Raw genomic sequence first — 23,330 nt, 5'->3', positions numbered from 1 at the left:
GCTCTGACTTGTAATTCTAGCTGCCCAGAAGGCTGAAATCTGAGGATTGCAGTGCAAATTGAACTTGGTTTGCAAAGGGTATGAAGCTCTTATCTTCAGTTAACAAGAAGATGGAAAGAACCAAAAAGAACAGAAATCCTGGGCAAGTTTGAGAGATCAGTGCTGCAGCTTCAAGAGCTATTTCCTGGCAACCAGCTGGTTTTCACCCATCTTCTTCCAGATGGTTTAGCAGAGTTCGGCTGGCTCTTGCTCCACTGACCTTCCCTCAGAGCTCAGTGAGGATGCCCCTACCAGCTGGGCTGGCAGCCTGCAGGTGGAGTGCAGTCCATCCAAGCCCGCCCCGCGGCCCCACCCACCCGCGCTTAGACACGCCCCTCCTGCCCAGAGGACCATGGGAGCTGCTTGCCTGGAATCCCTGTGGAAAGCACAGTTGGAGGCCAAGGGACAGGGGCTCTTGGTAGACCTACTAAAGGAGCATTTGGAGATTGTCGTACATTGACTTTACCTTAAAATAGTACTGCAGTTATAATTTAGATGTTTATTTATGTATAGTTTACTTATCATTAAGAAGTTGTTCGTTTATTTCGTGGGGAGTGGGTCCTGAACTGGGGTGGGGAAAGGTCTGGGTTTCTTGCTCACGGTTAGTGCTATACCATTTGAGCCACACTACTTAGGGCTTTCTGGTGGTAAATTGAAGATAAGAGTCTCCTGGACTTCCCTGTCTAGGTTGGCTCCAAACAGTCATCCTAAGATATAGGATGAAAGATTTTTGCCACTAACAACCAACTAAAAGTTTTCTTAATAATAATACTGTCATTTTTTCATATATTCCAGTTTCACTCAATAACTTACAAAAAGTTGTTAGGACTTACAGAGAATATTGATTTGACAATTGTAAGTTAACTTGATGAAGAGGTCACCACTGAAATTTATATATCACCTTTTTCTCTCATAAAAGTTTAAAATTGCTGGATAAGATGAAAATTTAGGGCTGGGAGTTTGGCCTAGTGGTAGAGTGCTTGCCTAGCATGCAGGAAGACCGGGTTCAATTCCACGGTACCACATACATAGAAAAAACCCGGAAGTGGTACTCAGGCTCAAGTGGTAGAGCTTTAGCCTTGAGAAAGTCCAAGGACAGTGCTCAGACCCTCAGCTCAAGCCCAGGAATGGCAAAAAAAAAGATGAAAATTTATCCAAGTTTTCAAGATAGTCAAGACTTGTTTGTTACAGTTTTAGGTACAGAATATTAACGTTTGCAAGTAAGCTCTGTTCTTGGGCACCTCATTCCTGTAATTCTAGCTAGTCAGTAGACCAAGAGCTGAGGATGGTGGTTTGAAGCCAGGCCACGCAGGAACGTCCATAGTTAACCAGTGAAAAGTGGAGGAGAATGGCTCAAATGGTAGAGCACAACCTTTAAGTTAAAAGCTACAAGGCAGACTTAGAGACTGAGGTTGTGTCTGTGCCAGTACAGTCCCCAAAAAGGCCACCATAAAATACAAATTGTATGGCATCTGCTTACTATAGGAATGTCACACTCATGATCCTTCTGCCTCCAGAGTTGCTGAGATTAAAAGCATGTACCATCACACTCAGTTTCTCCTTCTTGTCCTTCTTCCTTCCTTCCATTTACTGTGCTTCTTCTTTTGGGACAAGGTCTGAGACAAGGAGAGCCTAGTTGGTCTTGAATTCCAGATCTTTCTGTCTCAGCCCTCTGGGAGCTGTAATTACACATAAGATTCACCATAGCTGACATATTATTGTTTCCTACCATAGTATAGTTTTTGCATTTTTTAGGAACACTGCAGAATGCACCATTTCATATAAAATTTGTTTCGTTCTGAGATGCTTACATTTATTACATAAACACTCTGCATTATTTTCTTGGTTTTTATTTTTTTCCTTGTTACACTTAGTGAAGTTTGAACTCAGAGGCTTGTGCTTGCCAGGTAGTTTGGGGTTGATTTTATTTTAACCATTGAGCCATACCCCTTGTTAGCTTTGTGCTTGTGATTGTCTGAATAGGGCCTTCCTTTATCCCAGGCTGTCCTGGACCTCTATCCCCTTATTTATGCTTCTCACAGAACTGGGATGACAGCATGAATCACTACGTCCAGCTTTTTATTGTTGAGATGAGGGATTGTGAGTACTTGGCTTAGTCTGGCCCTGGACAATGATATTATCAATTCCAGCCTCCTGAGTCACTAGAATTAGAGGTGTGAGCCACTGAGCCTGGGCTACACATTCTATGGAAGTCTTTCTTCAGATGCATTTATTTTTCTCAGGGAAATATCTGGAATATAAGTACTAGCTCATAAAACATAAATGTAAATTTTATGAAAATGTCAGATTTTTTCCCCCAATATTGTATCCAAAATAATGTAGAAGTGTTAAAATTGCTCTGTATCCTTGATGATCCCATGTGTTTTGGGCTTCTTAAATTTAATTTCTCAGGCTAAAAGTGTAGTGATTTTGGCCTTTCATTTTAATTGTTGATGAGGTACATTTATTTGACACTTACTCCGGGGCTTCATCAAAATTCAAGTCATATGAAGCCCTGTATATATAGTAATTATATTATGAATATATTATGAATACATGGAGCTTTTGGGCTAGTAGTTTCTTCATAAAATCTGAAACGAAAAAGTATGAAATATTCAGAACTGGTACATCCAGAGAGCGGAATGCTTTCCTAGGTAGGAGCAGGGAATTAGTGTGTCGAAAAGATTGTAAATTATATAGTATTTTAATTAAGGATTACTCCTTGACAACAGCATGTAGCTTCATCATGTACATAGTGTGTATGAAGCGTCAAATTAAAGACAAAAAGAAAAATAGCATTTTGATACCAATAATACATTTATATTGTCATTTTTCCACAGGTGCAGATGCCCTTGGCACCAGAGATGTAATCACACCATCTAATATATTTATGAACATTACTGGGACTATGATACTGAGGTAAAAATCTCAGTCTAGTTGTTTTTTTTTCTGTGTTGATGTTTTGCTCAGTGGCAAGACATATGTATAAAGATTTTCTTTGAGCTAGGCACCAGGGACTCATGCCTGGAATCCTAGCTACTCAGGAAGCTGAGATCTGAGGATCAGATTGAAGCCAGTAGTGGCAGCAAAGAATCAGAAGTGGAGCTATGACTCAAGTGGTAGAACGGTAGCCTTGATTGTAAAAAGGGAAAGGATAACATTTAGGCCCTATGTTTAAGCTTACTGTGTTAGAAAACAAGAGCAGGCAAGTTTGCATTTCAATGTAATCTGCTTTTTCGCCTTTCTTAAGTAAGCAGATTTAAAAACATAGAAAAGTGTTATTAGTGAAGAGACTTAATTCGCAGCAGTGCTATTAATTGGAATAAAAGAAAAGATCATGAGAAAGAACATGTATAGGAATTTAGGGTTATGTGCTTTCTTCAGCAATAGATATTTGAATATCATAAGTAAAGGACTGTGATTAGCTGAAGATACCTGAGGTCAAGTATTTATTTTTTCTTTTAATTGTTACACAGCATTTCACAGAAAAATTCTGAAGCAATGAATAGTGATGAATATAAAGATAAAAACTAGTCATAGAAACTATTACCATACAAAAAGTTTCAAAATTATCTCCTAGACTTCCATAACCAGTTAGATTGCTGATGTCTTTGAATATTAATATGTTCAGATAATTCCTCCCTGAATACAAGTACCTATGTGCAGATATGATTATACAATCTATCATCTGTAAGTCTGTCTTTTCTATCTGTCATTTATGTACTTCCTGGTATTGGAATTGGGGCTTGAACTCAGGACTTGTCCTCCTGTTTTGATTTTATTCCCAAAATTCCTGGTTGAACTATGCACCCTAGCTATCACTCTGTGTGTCAGGAAGTTGTGACTGGACATAGGTGTTTGGATTCCTGGTCAATGGATCTACATCTTAAAAAGACATACTGGCCATACAAGTCGTGTATCAGCCCCTCTATTCATGATCTTTCATGTCATATACATGTTTCTCACATTTTCCTGTCCCATTCCTGCTAAGAGAGGAAGTTCAAGCATCTTGTCAGAATGTGATCTCCACATCTCCCACTGGCTCATTGTTCATCCCATTATTCTGCAGACTCCTTGCTTAGTTCTTTTGAAGAAGTGTGCTGCTCAGTCCTCTGAGGCTGAAGAACTAAGGATACAAACTCCAGTGAAGGCACGAGGGCAAGGTAAGTAGTCCAATTTACTTCTAAAAAGTCATTTAACGGAAATTTTCTCAACAGATTTACTGTTACGTTAAATGGTCAATCAAAATGATAGCTAATAAAGGTAAGCTTAGAAGTAGATCCACAGAATAATTAAAGTAGTACACTGCATTTGCCTTTTTCATTACAGGTCAAAAGTGACCTTGTGAATTGATAATTTTTTAAGTCATCAAGCTCTCTGAATAGGATCAGTGGAGCAAGCCACAGAATGGGGCTACGTAATGAGTTTCACTATCCACTCCTGCTCCTGGCCCTACTGTTTACTTTTTTTTTTTGCCAGTGCTGGGCTTGAGCTCAGGGCCTAAGCACTGTCCTTGGATTTTCTCAAGGCTAGAACTCTACCACTTGAGTCTCAGCACCATTTCTGGCTTTGATCTATGTATGTGTTACTGAGAAATCGAACCAGGGTCTTCGCGCAAGCTAGGCAAGCACTCTACCACTATGCCAAACTCATGCCCCCCCTACTGTTTCTTTTTATCCTGTTGCTTCAATTGCACCCAATAAATTAGCCACCAAAATGGTTCCATGCACTTATCTTGGGTAAGCTTCTGTATATATTCAAGTGATGAAGATCTGGGTCACTGAAGTAATTCCTGCTAGGCCCGGGAGCATGGCCTAGTGGTAGCCTCTTGCCTTGCTTGCGTGAAGTCTTGGGTTCGATTCCTCAGGACCCCATACACAAAAAATGCTGGAAGTGGTGCTGTGGCTCAAGTGGTATTGCTCTAGCCTTGAGAAAGCCAAAGGTCAGTGTTCAGGCCCTGAATTCAAGTCCCAGGACTAGCAAAAAAAAATGCCCTTGGTTACTTTGAATACTTGAGGATTTGCACTTTTGCTTCTTTAAGGATCAAATTTTCTTTTGCTCTAAATACCATGATTTATCTGATTTTACTAGGTGAGACTGATAAAAGATAATGGTTTTCTCGGCAGGACATGACTCAGTCTAATGCAGCAGAAGGGCAAGACATGCGTGAGAGAACATAACCTTTGGTATGTTCATTATTTACATTCTATCTTCTCCTATAAGGTGTCTTTGTATTTTCAATAATATAGCCAAAGGAATTTATATCCCAGGTTACTCTAAACAATCAGTGGAACAAAGCATTAAGTGCTCTGTAATTCATTTCATAAGTATGAATATTGGGACACTCCTTAGAAATGTCAATATCTTATATTCAATATGATACTTAGAGTTATACTCAAAATGGATGATTATGATTTGTGCTTCTGATAATAAATATGCCTCATGTAGATGGGCACGGTGTCTCATGCTTGTAATCCTAGCTAGTGAGGAGGCTGAGATCTGAGGATCAGGGTTCAAAGCCAGCCCTGGCCCTAATGTCCATAAGACACTTATCTCCAATTAACCACCAGAAAAATGGAGGTGGTGCTGTGGTTCAAGGGGTAGGGCAGTAGCCTTGGGCTGAGGAGCTCAAGGAAACACCCAGGCCCAGAATTTAGGTCCTACATCCAAGAAAAATAAAAAAATAAGTAAATATGCCTCATGTGATAAAAGTTTAAATCCCAATCGAAGACTAAGCATTCTGAAATGTGAATCCTATTTTGTTACTAACTCTTAGCTTCTTTCGAATTCGATAATTCTCAGAGGTTTCAAATTCATAATTTCATATTAAAATCATTAGTGCCAAAGATTTGGGCAGAAATATATCGTGTGCTGTGCTGTGAACTTCAGTATGTGGATTGAGCGAGTGAAGAATCTGACATAATCTAACTAGTTGTGTCTGAGAGGTGTTTGAGAAGGGTGTTTAATATCACAAAAAAACAGAATATTTCATTTTAATGAATTGGATCAGAAAATAAAATCAATTGTTTATTGGCTAATTTAGATATAGCTACGCATAGATTCACATTGGATATTTTGCTGTGAATACACACAGATTAAAGAACCAATATGCATGATAACCAAATGGAAGAAAGCCCAGGAACCCATATATACAATAGGAACTTAGGAAACATGGCTTCATGCCATGTTAAAATTGTGTTATATATTCAAAACTGAATCAGTTTCCCTTTCTGAATATTAACCTATGGAGACACCATCGGTGAACAAACTACGCATGTTTGCATTGTATTGACATGATGGACAAGGTATCTGTCAGCAAAGAATTTTAGCTCTAGCACCCCTTCCAATGAAGATGTTGAGAAAGATTTAAATTTCCTTTGTTCCTGAGATGGAAGCCAGAAGGAGGAAAAGTCCCTATTCAGACAACGGATTTCCTCATGAGACCTTGATCCTCCATGGAAAGAAAGCTGAGAGACAAGTGAATCTCTAGGAGGATCATTGTCCAGGGAGACGAGCAGAGCATGCCTAGGTTCATCATTTTACCCTGACAGTCAGGGGTTGAGCAGTTGTCAGCTAGAAAGATACCCATTATCCTGGTGTTTACGTTGTAATCAATTGGAAAGAAATTTTGCCAAAAGTCCAAGACTCATTTTTCACACTTAACAAATAACTGTTCTTATGCCAGACTCAAAGGAACATAGGCTCAATGGTTTTCCTCATTTGTCATAATCAATAGAAACCTTGGGCTCCCCTAGCAGAGATTTACAACAGAACAAACCGAGATACATAAGGCCATATGGTATGATACTAAATGAAAGGACCTCCTGGATATAGAAACAAAAGCCATATAATGAGTGATTGATATCCTTAACGTGCTATGTTATCTCTCATCTCTTATGCTGTTCCAGGCTTATCTCATATTGTTACAGTTTTTCAGCTTATTGTCTGATATATTGTACATATGCTTATTTGGTTATTTGAAATAGGGTAGGGAAGGGGGAAAAACAAGATGAGGGGTGGAGCGGAGGGAGGGAAATGGGATACCAAGAAAGGGTATCAATGTTTGTGAAGTAATGCACCTTCTATCTGGTGAATATAATGTAACATTTCTAATAATTACAATAAAATATATGAAAAAAAAGAAATAGCTCTTCTTACCAGATACTTCTCCTTTAGATAATCAAGAGCCTGGGATTTGGTAGGTCCATGTTCAAAGCCAACCCATCACGAAAGTCTGGGAGACTCCCTGTTCACAATAAGAAGCATTAAAGGAGGCAGGCAGTGTGCCTGATGAGATGCGGTCGAAGCCAGACATGGAGTAGAAAGTTGAGCAAGACTTAAGAGAAGCCCTGTGTTTAAAAGTTGACATGGTCAGAATCTGAAATCGAGAGAGAGAGGGGGAGAGGGAGGGGGGGGGAGCGCACAAGCAGTAAGAAATTGTCCTTTTAATTTCTTTAAGCTTATTATACCTTTTTTCTTCCTAAGGGAAAGTTTACATTGTGGTAAAACTTTCAGTATTTAAAACTAACACACTGAATAAAATTCCATTGAGTTTTCTTGTCAGTGAAAGCTTTTTCTTAATGCATAGATCAATATGCTCTTGTGTCCTTGTGCATCTAGGAAAATACTCTTTCTTTTTCTATTGCTGTTGATCCTAGGCCTTTAATTGAGGGCCTGGGCACTGAGATGTTTTTCTTTTTTTTCTTCTTTCTTTTTTCTGTGCCAGTTCCAAGGCTTGTACTCATAACTGGGGCCCTGAGCTCAAGCCCCAGGACTTACAAAAAAAATAAATAAATAAATAAATAAAGAAAGAAAGAAAGAAAGAAAGAAAGAACAAAAGAAAGAGGCATTGTCCCTGCGTTTTCACAGGCTAGTGCTCTACCACGTAAGGCACAACACCACTTTCAGCTTTTTCTATGTATGTGGTACCTAGGAATTGAACCCAGAGTTTCGTGCATGCTAGGAAACACTCTACCACTAGGCCATGCTTCTGGCCCACTGAGGTGTTTTTACTCTTGGTTACCACTCACCCATTTGAGCTACAGCTCCACTACTGAATATTTGAAGGTTTATTAAAGATAAATCTGTTAGACTTTGATTCCTAAGCAGATTTCAAATATGGATTCTGAGATCTCAGCCTCCTGAGAAGTTAAGATTACAGATGCACGCTAGTAGAGCCCAGCTGACCATTACCTTTTCTTTTGCTTAATTCAGTATTAGGATCCTTCTTATCATACAAATATCATCTTTTGATACATAAGCAAATTCTCTCCTGGAAAGTGTTTCTGTATTCTATTACTATCCTAGTGAAAATATTAGTACTTTAAAAAATATGTATTTGATACCCCATCCTCCATAGCTTATGGGATGTGCAAGGTTGCTTTCTGTGTTCTTGAGTTAATTGCTTGCTGAAATATTCCCACCAGCCATACTTCTGTATATCTATAAGGTTTTTCTATAGTCACATGCTTGAATGACATGAACAATTACCTGACAACAACCATGGCCGCAACAACAGTGGTTTCACATGAAAATCAGAAGAAAAGAGCTCAGTGGTAAAGACACTGAAAACAACAAAGTTAATTTTTTTTATGAATTCAAACATTTTTACTTAATTAATTTTGAATACCAATTAAGGACTGGTAGTCATGAATTATAGCTGAAATAGGATCTTTACATGTTTATCTTATGTATTTGCTTTTAAATTTTTCCTCTAACCTTTAAGAAGAAGAAAGAACTCCAGGTGTGGTAATGAATAATTATCTCATTTGTATATTTGATGTATGGGATTGAATGTATTTTCTGAAATACATATACATTTTCAAATACTGTTATTTAATTTATAGATCACACACCAAATAAATGGAGCAGATGATTCTAATGTCTTCTCTCAGTTGTCTGAATTGGTCTCAGAAGAGTCTGCCTTGCCTCATTATGAGCATTTCTCCATGTAAAATACCACTGAATACCTCTAAGTTTTTTTGTCTTCCCCCAGTTCTGGGGCTTGAACTGAGACTCAAACTGTGACCCTGAGCCTTCTTTGCTCAAAGATAGGGATCTACCCCTTGAGGCACAGCCCATAGCTGTCTTTCTCTGAGTATTTTACAGGAGATGAGAGTCTTATGGACCTTCCTGCAGCAGCACCCTTCTCCTCTGTGCTCTCCCATTCTCACTGAGGATCATACCGCTTCCACCTACAATACTGCAAGAACCATAGGTGCCTTTCACATTCACGACAACTCCAGAGACCATGGTCAGTTTTGTAAATGCTAATCCCATATTTAGTGTACACCAGATCTTTTCAAGCAGTGGTTCTCATGGCCACAATATTATAGCTCTCACTTCTCTAGATTTCTCATACATCTTCTCATATCCTCACAGGGGGATTCTTGTAGCAGAGCTTTCAGTATTCTCAAGGTTTTTTAGGTGTTACTGATGCATGATGAACTATAATTGGCATGAAATTTATAATTTAATGCTTTCACCTCTGAATTCTGTGTATGTTTAATCATGGCTGCTAAAGAAGTGAACACACATCAGTCACAAAAGTCTCTTACTGCTCATTTATGTGGCTTTCTTGTGAACTTTGCAAAAGCCAGGCCTGGTAACCCATATCGGTTATCTCAGTGTGTCTGTGGCTAGGACCAGATTTGAAGTTCCAGACCAGCTGGGACTACATAGTGGGAACCTGTGTCAAAAATTAGCAGGCGTGGGCAGGAGTGGAAGAAAGGAAAAATACAAAGAAGGGAAGTTCAAAAAGCTTTGTAACTTCTCATTGCCTTTAGCCATTAATTGAAGCTTCCTTTCTGTTTTCACAAGCACACTGTAGGGTAAGATTTGTTGTGTGTTTTAGCATTCTAGCTTGTCCATGCCTTGAATGCACATTGGTGTCCTTTTACTATATAACTGAAGACTGCTGATGTTTGCTGTCCTTCAAGGGATGATTTGTGATTGTGTATATTCTTTGGAGATCTGCCTTTCCATACTTTCCATCTACAAGAGTTCAGATTACCATAAATCTAATAACTTTCTTTTTAGAGTGGATACTTTCTGGCATTAACAAGATCAGTGTGTGTGTGTGTGTGTGTGTGTGTGTGTGTGTGTGTGTGTGTGTGTGTGTGTGTGTGTAGATGTGTGTAGTAAGGCTTGAAATCCAATCCAAGAATCTTGCTTGTTTTTTACTTATGGCGGGCTCTGTTCCACTTGAACCTCCACTTTCTGGGTTTTGGATGGCCCATTGAAGATAAAGGTCTCCTATATTTGCCTGCTCCTGGTAGCTATGAACCAACATCCTCTAAGCCTTCTGAGTAAATAGGATTATTAGAGATCAAATACTGGCGTCCATATCTGTTGGCATATGACTTTGATCTTTATTCACTTATAAGAAATGTCAGAGGAATTCAAATGACATCATTAGGATTACTTTGAGAAAACACTGATGTTTAACACATGGGTTAACATTCGCTGTGCTCATCAACCTTCTGTATGATTTCAATGTTTTATATCTGTAATGAGCAATTAGATTTCTTGAGCCCTGTTTTTGGCAATAATTAGGTCACTTACAAAAAAGTTGGTTCTTCCTCTCTTGGTTTTATAAATTGTAGGATATTTCAGGATAGGATTTATTGAGGGTTAATTTTGCCCTGCTGAAGCAAGGCATTTCTGATACCACTAGGCCACACTCCAGGCTCCCAAATTACATAATTTTATTTTATTTTTTGGTCAGTCCTGGGTTTGAACTCAGGGCCTGAGAATTGTCCTTTGGCTTTTTCCTCAAAGATAGTGCTCTACCACTTGAGCCACAGCACCACTTCCCGCTTTTGTATGTATGTAGTACCAAGAAATTGAACCCAGGTCTTTGTGCATCCTGGGCAAGCATTCTACCACTAGGCCAAACCCCCGACCCCAAATTACATAATTTTTAATGGCAGTGTAAAACTACATTGTGTATCAGTATCGTATATTATTTGAGTCCACTCACCATTGTAGGACACGTGGACTATTCCCAAGACTGGGCTATTTTGAATATTACAGAAATGAACATAGAGGCACAACAGTATTTACAGTGTTCTGGCTTGTGTTTGTCTGAATAGAAGTCCTGGAATGTTATGGCTAGTTCACAGTTAAGGGATTTTTTGAGGAACCTCTAGACTGCTGTCCAAAGTGGTTGTATTAGTTTACAGTGAAATAGGATTCCTTTTCCCTCAAATCCCCACCAGCATTTGTTGTTCTAACTCCAAATGTTGGGCAATGTAACTGGAATAAGATGGAATCTCAGAGCCATTTTGATTTGCATTTTCTTATGGCTAGGGATGGTGGATTGCACATCCTCTGTTTCTTTGTCATTCTTACCTCTTCCTCTGAGAAGTGTCTGCTCACTGTTTCTCATTCATTCACCTAACTTGGAAAAGAAAGGGATGGTACAGACAACAGCTGCACTGCTATGACTTTGAAAATAGTTCCTTGGTCTCTACATATCTTTATGAACATGTGTATTTATATGCAGATATCTAGCCTTTGATGGAAGACTTTTTTATTTTGTTTTAGTCATGGGCCTTGAACTCATGGCCTGGGTATTGTCTCAGTTCATCAGCTCAAGGATAGTACACTATTGCTTTGAACCTCAGCATCAGTTTAAGTTTTCTGATGGTTTACTGGAGAAAAGAGTCTCTCAGATTTCTTGCCTGGGGTGCTTTGAACTGTGATCCTCAGAGCTTAGGCTCCTGAGTAGATAGGAGTGCAGTCATGAGCCATCAGTGCCCGCTGTTCATTTTCATCTGTGCTAAATGATTAAACTATACACAGTCAAGGACCATGTGAATTCATAGACTTGGTTTTTTATTGATGTTAGCAATAGTTCACCTAATACCAACTTTACATACTGTAAATGCAAAGGGTATTTCCTGCTTTTGTCTAGAAATGAAGCGTCTTCTACCAAAGTTAAAATGTAAACTCTGCAAACAAAGCTTTCACGCATGATTGAGACATATTATTTTCCTAGCTAACCTAATTCAGTGTTCATTGTGCTTTTGTTGCTTTATGTATTTTGCATTTCATGTGCTAATAGGAGTTCAATATGATATAACATCTAAATTTCTGCTTCTAAGTCTTCTCTATTTCTTGTTTGCTCTAGTGTTGGCTGTCTGTCCTGCTGCTCTGATGGATAAAAGCATCTGCAGGAGGAATGCAGGACTCCATCCAAAGTGATGCTTAGCATTTCAAGCTTCAGAGTCCTGGGGTATGAGGGATTGATGCAAGGTCAAATAGCTCTTCCTCATCTGAAATCTTTGTCATGTCCCAGGACTTTTTGTGAGTGGCGTACACAGACTGTGATCATCTGACTAAGCATTGTGGTTGCAAGTACTTGACATCACAACGGAAAATGTCTTTGACTTTGTCTACTGTTTCTGTTTCATTTCAAAATTGAACATAATTGCATCCCTGAGCAAGATATGGACAGGCTTTCGAGTATACTATGTATTGTTATACTCCAGAATGGCTTAACAGTCAGAGGACAAGTACATGGATATGCCAGGTATTTGGCTAGGAAGTTCAAGTATGATAATATTTGTTAGTATATTGTCATCATTTTCAACATTGCAAGTACACAAAATGTTATTTTGGACAATATCAGAGAAATCATACTTTTTATCTACAGTGATAGGTATTGAAAGCATGACCTTGTGAATGATAGGCATGTGGTGTGCCAGTTGAGCGACATCTCCAGCTTAGGTTTTCCCTCTGCCACTTCTCTCCGGTGGTGAGATATGAACTCAGAGCCTTGAACTTTCCAATTTAGTTTCAAAACCAAACACGAGGACATAGTGATACCAATACTCTGTCTTGTATACTGGTATTGTCTCAATATTCTAAAGCATTCAGATGACGAGGACATGGACTCAGCAGGTGCTTAGGTCCAGACAGGCACTGAGGACATTACTCCTTTGAGACCTGTATCTCCCAGTGCTGTCATGTAAATTGTTAGTGCCGAGGCTCTTATTTGCTGATTATTTGTTCTTGTACTTTAGAAAATGCGTACAACCCCTTTGAATTGGGTTTCATACACAGATGGTTTGATGAGGATTCTTTTAAGAGTTCTAGTTCTCTGCTCAGTAGAAGAAGAATCCATCTCCTCACTAGTGTCTCAGTCATTCCCCCAACTTGTCAAAGGGCAGAATGGCACACACAAAGGCTGCACTGCTGTGACCTTCAAACTAGATCCTCACAAACTTGGTGCTTGTTCTCTGTACATCTTTATACACCTTCTATCTATATTCAGGTGTCTGAACTTTTTTGGCTGATCCCTCTAGATGTATGTGTACTCTGCTCCTTATTATCAGCACTGAATTGTTAGATTCTACACAGTCAAATACTATGTGAATTTCTACACATACTTGTCCTCCCAAATATCTATAATTCACCAAAAACTAAGTCTACAAGGCTGTATTTCCTGCCTTTTTGAGGAATGAGGTTTCTTGTTCCATTTAAATATTCACCTCTGCTAAACAAAGCTTTGATGGAAGGAAGACCAAGAGTTCATGCCTTATGAATATACACCAGTCTTTCCTGTGGTTTTGTGGCTTATTTTCCAGTTCACTTGCTATGTGGGATACAAAGCTCATTTATTATCTACATCTCTGCTTCCATGATGCTTCTGTTCCTCCTGTTGGCACCACTGTTGGCTATCTGTCCAGCCTACTGATTGATAAAGGATCTGCAGGATTCCCATCCAATCTGGTGGTGGGCCTTTCAGTATAACAGAGGTGTGGGGTACAGAAAACTGATTCATGCTCCATTAGCTACTCTGTATGTGAAGTCCACTTCCATTCCCACCAGTAAGTGTGAGCAGCATACATGCACTCTGGCCATCTGCATTTGACCTTGTAGCTCCTCCTACTTGACTTCCAAAGAGAACAGGAGAAATTGTCTTTCCACATAGTCTACTTTTGCTTATTTTCAGAACTCAATATTAGGATGTACTGTTACTGATAGCCTGTCATGTGTACTGTCTATGGTTACAATACTCCAGAAATTGTTTAACACTCAGGTGAAAACTACATGCACTCACTTGGCATTGATAGCTGGCCATGAATGGCCAGCTTACCCTTTTGGTCATCAATACTTTCACTGTGAAGGCATATAAGTCTAACACAGGTCATTAGTCCTCTGCGTTCAGGAAAAAAATCCTATTTTCTATATACAGTGCTGGGTTTTGAAACCCTGGCCTCTCTATGTTAGTCCACAATCTTCTATTTGAGCTACATCTCCACCTCTTCTATCCCTGCCACGCCTCTCTGCAGTATTGAGGTTTGACTTCAGAAGCTGTATTAGATGAAGCTGCATAGGAGTGAATTGAACTTTTGGCGTGAACCACTGTGCCCTCAGCATGGCCAGGAATGGATTGATGAGGGAATGGCTCAACTTGATGATAATATTTACTGGGAGGGGTGGGGCCAGATGGTGCAAATTGGAAGGCATAAGAATGTCTTTGAAAGGCCATTTCCAATTCACCAACATAATGCTGGATGGGAAATGATTAGTTCAAGACTTCAAACATCAGCAAGAAATAGAGACTCCTGGAGCATAATGCCATAAAAGCAATGTGCATGCATGCACACACACACGCACACAACACACACCCACTATAATTTCTTTGAGAATGGGATTTCACTAGAATACCCAGTCACAAAAGTATAATCAACGATTTTTCTTGACATAGCTCTTGTTCACATAATTGTCCTCATTATTCATATGATAGAATGAAATTATACATAGTCAAGTACCATGTAAATTCATTTGAATTGATTTTGCACTCCCATTTAGTTCAGTTTACCTAAGCACCATTTTATATGGTGTGTATGGAAAAGGATATATCCTGGTTTTTTTCATAGACATGAGACTCTACAAAAGCAAAGTTTTATGCTGCATTAATGAATATTTCTATCCTGGTTAACCAAACCATTGTTTCATGTCCTCTTGTTTAAATCATTTGAAAGCTAACATACTTTGTAGGAACTTATGCCCTTGCTCTACCTCTAAAATTCTGCTTGCATGTTCCCTCTTCTCACTCCTTGCTGTGCTAATGCTTCCTGTCTGACCTGCCTATCTGACAGAGAAAAGGAACTGCAGGTTAGAAGCAGAACTCTCATTGAATGGGGCAGTCAGAGTAGGAGAATTCTTTGGTATTAAGTGTTGATCCTGGGTTTGTTTGCTCCTTTGTTTCTTAGGGCCTTCTCACTTCAGTGGCTTGTGACTTCCATATATCCATTGTGGCAATCTTACTAAGAATTGTGTTTGCTAGTAGTTGATTTCACAACAGACCATAAGCACTTATCCTTTGTCCTCTTCAGTTGTTTTCCATTTGTTTTTGTTGTATGGGAACTCAGTCAGTGAAAAACAGAGAAGCCAGATTTTTTTTCTTTTTTGTTTTTTATTGTAATTAGTAAAAGGGTTACATGATATTTGCCAGATAGAAGGTGCATTAATTCACATACATTGATACCCTTTCACATGTCTTGGTACCCATTTCCCTCCCCCCCCACACCCCCCTCCCGTCTTGGTTTTCCCCCCTTCCCTATCAAATTTCAAATAACCAAATACAAATAAATTTAATATATCAGATAACAAAGTGAGATACTATACCAATATGAGATAACCAAGTGATAGCAAAGGAGATGAAAGACAACATAGTAAATTAAGGCCAGCAATCATTCATTATATGGTTTTTGTTTCAATATCCTGGAGTTCCTTTCAATTAGCTTCACATTATATGGCCTTATGTATCGAGATTTTGCTCTATTGCAGATCTTGAGAGGCAGATTTGGGAGTCTTTATTGGAGAGCCAGTGACTGTAGGGAGACTTCTGTCTCCAAGACCTGCAGCCCAGCACAGAGCTTACACAAAGCTTTTAAAGACAAAAACCACATGACTTGGGTATGGAGCAGTCATTCACTGGAGCCAATCTTCCCTAAAGCCAAACGGCATGACATCTCCATATTCTCTGAAGACAAGCTCTCCTTAAATTGGCTTGTTTCACTTTGAAGGTTTTGTAGCTGGATGAAAAGCTCTTATCATCCAGCTAGGTGTCAGGACGGCTGGAAGAACAAGGTGATGGTGTGTAGACCCAGTCTCCTTATTTAATTTTCACATTTGAAACTATTTGCATGCTGGTGGTTATGGGCTGTTATATATCCTGTATATTCTTATCATATTCCAAAATGATTTAACACAAATGACAAGTCAACTCAACAATGCTCATGTCCAGTTGAGGAAGTGGCAATGGCTGTTAACAAGCTGTTTTCACCATTAACAAATTCAACACATACATAAGAAAAGAATATGGAATTACTTATGGAAGAAATCGTACATCTTTCCATAGTGGATTGTCCACAGTAGTGTACCCTTGGACTTGAGCGTGTTTGGTATGGGCACTGCCACTTGAGATCCATCTGTAGCTCCTCCTCCACAGCACTTGGGTACAGAGATGGCAATTCAGAGCCCTGTAATAGACAAAGCTCTCAAGATAGAGTCATTATTCCACACGTGCTTGATTCCTCAATGATCCCCTTCATGCTTCCCCATAATTTGATCTTGAGCATCCTGCTGTCTAACATCTAAAATAGTTTCTCCTCTTATGCCTGAAGCCAGGGGAAACAATTTTGAAGGAAACTCAGGGTGGACATGTGTCAGCATACAAATCCAATTCTTCAGCAAAATGGTGCCTGAAAGTATGGTGCCTGATTTTAGTGCATCAGCCATGAGGTAGAAGGTAGAATATATGCAATGCCCTAGGCCAGAAGATATAGTGGTGGAATACAGGCACGTGTGCCCACACACAAATACCTCAGGATTCTAGCCTTTCCCATGTTGCACCACATCATCTCTTGTGTATGTCTGGCTGGTGTGTAACTCCTGGCTCTGAGCCCTGTTCATCTGTCTCTGTTTTTGATGTGGTGCCACACCTACGGGAAACTCTATACCTTCTGGCTAGTGTCTTCCCCTTCTGGAGATGTATGAATCAGGAATTTGACACTCAGCTGGGGAGAGCTGGGGCACACTGGGATGCCTTCCATCTACTTCCTCATTCCCTCTTTGACCTCAAGAATCATATGTTCTTGTAGACTCCCTCTGTGTCCTTACTGGATTCCATGCACATCCTCACCACACTCATTTCCCTTAGCCTCACCCTATATGGCCGTAGGTTCATTGCTTTTGAGCTAATGTGATTCTCTGCTAGGAAAATCCTAGATGTATACTAATAATTACAAATGAGGGAAACCATGCAGCCTAGGTTTCTTTGAGTTGGCTTACTTCACTTAATATGATTTTTTCCAAGTCTTTCAACTTCCTTAAAAAATGGGGTGATGTCATTCTTCCTGATGGCAGCATTGAATTCCATTGTGTATACATACCACAATGTCTTGATCCAATCTTCAACTGAGGCACATCTGGATTGGTGCCATATCTTAGGTATGGTAAGTAATGCTGCAATGAACATGGTGGTGCTACTACCTTTAACATGTACTTTTTATGGACATTTGGGAAAATGCCCAGGAGTGGAATTGCTAGGTGATAGGGGAGGTGTACATTAAGCCTTTTGAGGAATTGCCACACTGTTTTCCAGAGTGGTTGAACAAGTTTACAGACCCACTCACAATGCAGTAGACATCACTTCTGAACACATCTCTACCGGCAACTGTTACTATTCAATTTCTTGATAGCGGCCATTCTATCTGATGTGAGGTGGAATCTCAAAGTTGTTTGGATTTAGCTTTCCTTTTTTTCTTTTTTGCTACTATTGGGCTTGAGCTCAGGGCATAGAACTATCCTTTGTACTCTCTCAAGTCTAGCACTCTTACTACTTGAGCCTCAGCCCCACTTTCTATGTATGTAGTACCGAGGAATCAAACCAAGGTCCTTGTGCATGCTAGGCAAGTACTCTACCACTAGGCCAATTTCCTGGGCCCTACATTTCTTTTATGGCAAGAGATGTTGAGGATTTCTTCATGTGTCTATTGGCCATTCTTATTTCCTCTTCTGAGAAGTTTCTCTTTAAATCTTTAACCCACATTTAAATGGGATCCTTGGGGTTTTTTTTGAGGATTTGTTTTTAAGAGAGTCAATATTTTGAGCCATTAGTATATTTTTGATATGAGGTCCTTGTCTACTGTATGCCTAGTGAAGTCCTCCCACTCTCTGAGCTTTCTATTTGACTTGCTAGCTATATGTTTTGCACACAGAACCAAACCAGTTACTGCAGTCCTATTTGTTCAAACATTCTTTATTATGTTGTGATTCTGGGGCTTTATTAACCTGTGCTAAGGAGCCCTAGTGTGTCTCTTATTTATTCCTGTAAAGTTTCCAGGGTAGACACCCTTTACCTCAAGGTCTTTGAGCCATTGGGAATTAATTCTGGTGCAGGGTGATATATAAGGGTCCAATTTTGGCTTTGTACACGTGCTTAATCAATTCTGCCAGCACCATTTGTTGACCAGGATATCTTTCTTCCATTCATAATTTTGCTCCCTTATCACAGATTAGGTGGCATTAATTTCTGGGTCTTCAGTTCTATTCCCTGGGTCCTCTGGCTGGTTCTGGTACCAGTACCATGTTGTTTTGATTATTATAGCTCTGTAATGGAGTCTGAAGTTTGGTATTGATATTCCTCCATCACCAATCATTCAGTCTTTCAGCTCTTTGTACCTTCATGTTGCAGGAAAAGAAAAAAATGTAATCTAATAGAATGTAAGAAAGGGCTGCCTACTTTCCTTGAAAATCTGTTCAGGGCACTTTCCCCAATTCTCCTTGCAGGTCCTGGAGACTGCTACCCACCTAGGAAGAGAGAAAGGTCATGTGGTATGTATTCTTGTGACCAACATTCTTCTTCCCATCTTTCTCTTTCACCAACCAAGGTGTTCAAAAGTCATTGTAAAGAAAACAGGAAGGAGATTAGTAATGTAAAGAAACGGAGGGAAGTTAATAAAGGAAGCCTTGGGAAAGGAAGCAAGGAAGAAAGGATTTGGGAAGTAAGAATTAGCTGAAAAAGTTGTTTCCAAGGAGAGAAAGGAGGAAATGAAGACTACTGGATTGAGTAAGGAGCAGCTGGTATGAGTATGTCTTGGTTTGAGAAGGTAGAGCTTATTAGTAAAGTTAGTGAAGATGGTATGCAAGAAGAGGAAAAAGGGAGTTTCCACACACCCCTCCACAGAACTACTGCTGCCACAAGTTTCCCCCCAGAGGAAGCTGGGGAGAACTGGTCAGGTAAGAGGGGATGTTAAATCCCATACAGAGTCAGTTAGTGCTTCCCATTTCAAAATTAACCAGAGCCCAGATATCAAAAGTACAGACTTCATGAGCATGCCTATCTAGTAATCATTCCTATCTGTCTTTTAACTGGGAAGGAACACATATCTACCACCTATTAGTTCTATTTATACTGAGTCTACCATCCATATTCTTTACTCCAGAACATGACCAAGGCCTCCCACCGGGCCATTACCATTCTAATCCAGTCACAGATTCTCACAGGTTATTCTTAGATAGCCCTTGGCAAGATTGTCATTTTCACCATATTGATTCTTCAGATCCAGGAGGAAATCAAAGCAGAATTAAATGAATTGGAGTCTAAAAGAACTATAGAAAGAATCAACAAAACAAGGAGTTGGGTCTTTGACAAAAATTAACAAAATTGACAGCCTGTGGAAGAGGAAGGCGTCCCCCGAGCCCCCAGACTCGGCCGAGGGCGCGCTGAAGCTGGGCGAGGAACAGCAGAGGCAGCAGTGGATGGCCAACCAGATTGAGGCCCTGAAGCTCACCAAGTCGGCTGGGGGCTTTGCGGTGCCAGGCCACACAGCGGGGTGGCTGCCGCCGCCACCGCCCCCACCGCCCCTCGGACCCCATTCCAACCGGACCACCCTGCCGGAGTCAGTCCCCCAGAATGGGCCGTCCCCTATGGCCATGCTCATGTTGGTGGCAGACACTCTGGGCAAGGCGCACTTGCCCAAGAATGGCAGCTCCTTGCACTCTACCACCGCGTCTGCCTGGCGCAACAGCAGCAGCCCCCTGTCTCCAGCCTCCGTGCCCGGGCAGCGCTGCTTGGCTTCACGTAATGGGGACCTGAATTTACAGGTGGCGCCCCCACCACCTAATGCCCACCCGGGCATGGACCAAGTGCACCCCCAAAACATTCCGGATTCCCCCATGGCCAACAGCGGACCCCTCTGCTGTACCATTTGCCACGAACGTTTGGAGGACACGCATTTTGTCCAGTGCCCCTCCGTCCCTAGCCATAAGTTCTGCTTCCCTTGTTCTAGAGAAAGTATCAAGGCCCAGGGGGCCACTGGTGAGGTGTATTGTCCCAGCGGAGAGAAATGCCCCCTAGTTGGGTCGAATGTACCTTGGGCCTTCATGCAGGGCGAAATCGCTACTATCCTAGCTGGGGATGCTAAAGTGAAAAAGGAGAGAGACCCTTGAACCCTTAGGCCACCACCTGCTTTGCCCTAGTTCCTCTCCCATCCAGAGGGCTCCACCCCCCACCCCTCCCCTTCCCATTCTCCACCCCTCCAAGATGTAGAATTGTGAATATAACAAACTGCAAAAAGTTAGTCTTATGTATAGACATTATTTTCGTCGTATGTTTCTATATTTTGGAACAAAGGTATGTAACTTCTTCCTTTGAAGGATAAGCTGGTTTGTGTTAAGCAGTATAATATGAGTTGGGTTATTCGCATCATAATCGTTAGCATTTACTTGGTGGCAAAATGTTTGCCTAGGTACAGAATTAATAGCCCTTAGCAACCACTGCTGCTGGTGTGTATTTTTGTAAATGTTATGCACTCTGAAAGGAAAAACACACACACACACACACATGAAAGGAAAGTCTTTTTTTCTTGTTTTGCCAAGGCGAGTGTTGTTGCCTAAAAAAAAAATAATAATATTAATGATGATCCTATAAAATGGTGAAAGCTTCTTGCTAAACAGCCCCAAGTGTTGAGGTCCTCACTTAATTTTGTGTTCTGTTCTGTTTTGTTTTCCTGTTTCGTTTGCAAAATGGTGAAGGGGGATGTTGGGGGAGGGCTGGGGTGTTTTTTTGTTGCAAGTTTATGAAGGGGGAAATGTTTTGGTTTGTTTCTACTGACCTGAATGTGTTGGATCTTCACTTGTTGTTTTGGTTTTTGCTTTATTGATGCACGGATGCTTTTGAACAGTAGAGCCAAATGCTAGACATGGAGAATCTGCTCTGTTCGTCCTTTATACATTTCTGTAGTTAACAGAACACTGTAATGTGCCTTGGAGCTTAGTAACTTGTAATAAATTCAATTGATATTAAAAAAAAAGAAAAAAGTGGCCTTGAAAAAGCCCCAAAACAGTGGACAGGCCTGAGTTTAACCCCCAGGACTGGCAAAATAAAAAAACGATTTTAACAAAGAAAAATTCAGATAAAAAAATAGAAGAGTGAATGTGATAATATTAGCAAATGTGTCATTTATATACATGTATATATAGTAATATCTTCAAAATTAGTGGAAGTTCTTCAGGGCAAAGGAAAATGCTATTAGAACAAAGATCTGGCAAAGAAGAATGTACAAAATGATTTAAATACTAAAATCCTTTGTTATGCTCATCTCTTCTCACACATCAATATTCTCAGCAATACAGGAGTAATTACAATCTCTGAAGAGAAAATCCTTAAGGATATCAGCTGCATATAGGATGGGAGGAATCCAGAGTATTCTAAGACACCTGCATTAACTCTGAAATAGGATGACGTTATATGAAAGTGGACTTAGAACTCAGGTGTCTAAAATTCTACATACTAGGAAGGTGTATTAGGAATGAATTAGAGGCTACTCTGGGCCACTTGGCAACATGCTGTGTCCAAATAAAGCAAGGAAAACAAAAAGCTAGGCATAGGTGGGTCATATATGTAATCCTAGATCTCAAGATGTTCATATCCAAAAATCATGGTTTGAGGCCAACCTAGAGATTCCATGATACTTGCTCCAATAAGCCAATTAAAAAAATGGAACTGGAGATATGGTTCAAGTGGCAAAGCAATAGTCTTGAGCAAAAAGAGCTCAAGGACAGCACTCAGACTCTGAGTTCAAGCCTCAAGACCAGCAATAAAAATGAATGCATGAATGAATAAATAAAGAAAGCAGAATAGCTAGAGGATATAGCTCAGAACTAGAAGGCATATCTAATAAGCACAAACCCTTGGCTTCAACCTCCAATGAATACTTCCCCAAATGATAACTTTACATTCAATGTAAATAAATCCTTGTAAAATCTAGGAGAGTAAAATTAGGAGACAAATGTATTTGATATCCAAACAAATAAGATGAATATAGAGGGTGCAAAAATAAATGGAAAGGCAGAAATGGGATACATTATGCAAGTGAAAACTCTGAGTAGAAAAGTTTACCAGTACTACTAAAAATCGAGTATCACTTCGACTTTGTGTAAATATGTGAAGAAGCACAGTGTACTAAAAACCAATACCAAACTGTTGTCTAGAGGAAAACTCTTTTAAATTTAATACATTTTAGCATAAAAGAGATGGATTGGAAGAGTAAATACTGGCCAAAGAATTAAAATGTTCAGTGATAGCCAGGCACTCCTTACTCACATCTGTTAATCTTTTGAATTCAGATGGCTGAAAACTGAGGATCAGAGTTCCAAGCCAGTTTTTGAAGAAAAGTACAAGAGATTCTTATCTCGAATTAAACACCTGAAGTAGAAAATAGAACAATGGCTGAAGCAGTAGAGTGTCAGACTTATAGTGGAAAAAATTAACGAGTCAGAATCAGAGCTTAGGCCTGAGTTCAAGCTCCTTGAGCCACCCCACAAAAGAAAGGAAAGAAGGAAGAAAGGAAGGAAGAAAGGAAGGAAAGAAGGAAGGAAGGAAGGGAGGGAAGGAGGGAGGGAGGGAGGGAGGGAGGGAGGAATGAAGGAAGGAACGAAAGAAAAGAAGGAAGGAAAGAAGGAAGGAAGGAAGCAAGCTAGCAAGCATGCTGCAATATAAGATTCAGTGAAAAAGGAAGGATGCAATGAAAGTAATAAAATAGCATGTTGAATTCTGTGTGTGTGTGTGTGTGTGTGTGTGTGTGTGTGTGTGTGTATAGCTAGGATGACAGACTGCATCTCTGCCAAATTTAAAGATAAAAAGCCTTTTAAGCTGGGCACGGTGGCTCAATCCTGTAATCCTAGCAAGTCAGGAGATTTTAATATGAGGATCGCAGTTCCTTTATTGCCATCCTGGGCAATAAAGTCCATGAGACGCTTATCTCCAA

The 23,330-nt window shown here is 40.1% G+C and overlaps 1 protein-coding gene and 1 long non-coding RNA gene across 4 annotated transcripts in view; one reads left to right on the top strand and one right to left on the bottom strand.

Annotated features, from left to right (window-relative positions):
• Positions 1–23,330, bottom strand: part of LOC150039124 (uncharacterized) — a 226,264-nt gene that overhangs the window by 158,099 nt on the left and 44,835 nt on the right. The window lies entirely within an intron of this gene.
• Positions 2,886–23,330, top strand: part of LOC150039126 (uncharacterized) — a 46,140-nt gene continuing 25,695 nt past the window's right edge. Inside the window, exons 1-3 of one of the 3 annotated variants that reach the window (XR_016534522.1) lie at positions 2,886–2,958; positions 4,109–4,202; positions 5,166–5,225. This is a non-coding gene — a long non-coding RNA (uncharacterized LOC150039126). Of the gene's footprint in view, positions 2,959–4,108; positions 4,203–5,165; positions 5,226–12,172; positions 12,260–19,628; positions 19,943–23,330 lie in introns of those variants that run through there. The other 2 variants (XR_016534523.1, XR_016534521.1) reach the window with 2 other exon arrangements.

Source organism: Megascapheus bottae, unplaced genomic scaffold, assembly GCF_031878675.1.
Source record: "Megascapheus bottae isolate mThoBot1 unplaced genomic scaffold, mThoBot2.hap1 HAP1_SCAFFOLD_76, whole genome shotgun sequence".
In the NCBI taxonomy this organism is placed as follows: domain Eukaryota; kingdom Metazoa; phylum Chordata; class Mammalia; order Rodentia; family Geomyidae; genus Megascapheus; species Megascapheus bottae.
The sequence above is the reverse complement of the archived record's forward strand: the minus strand, read 5'-3'. Positions and strand labels throughout refer to the sequence as shown.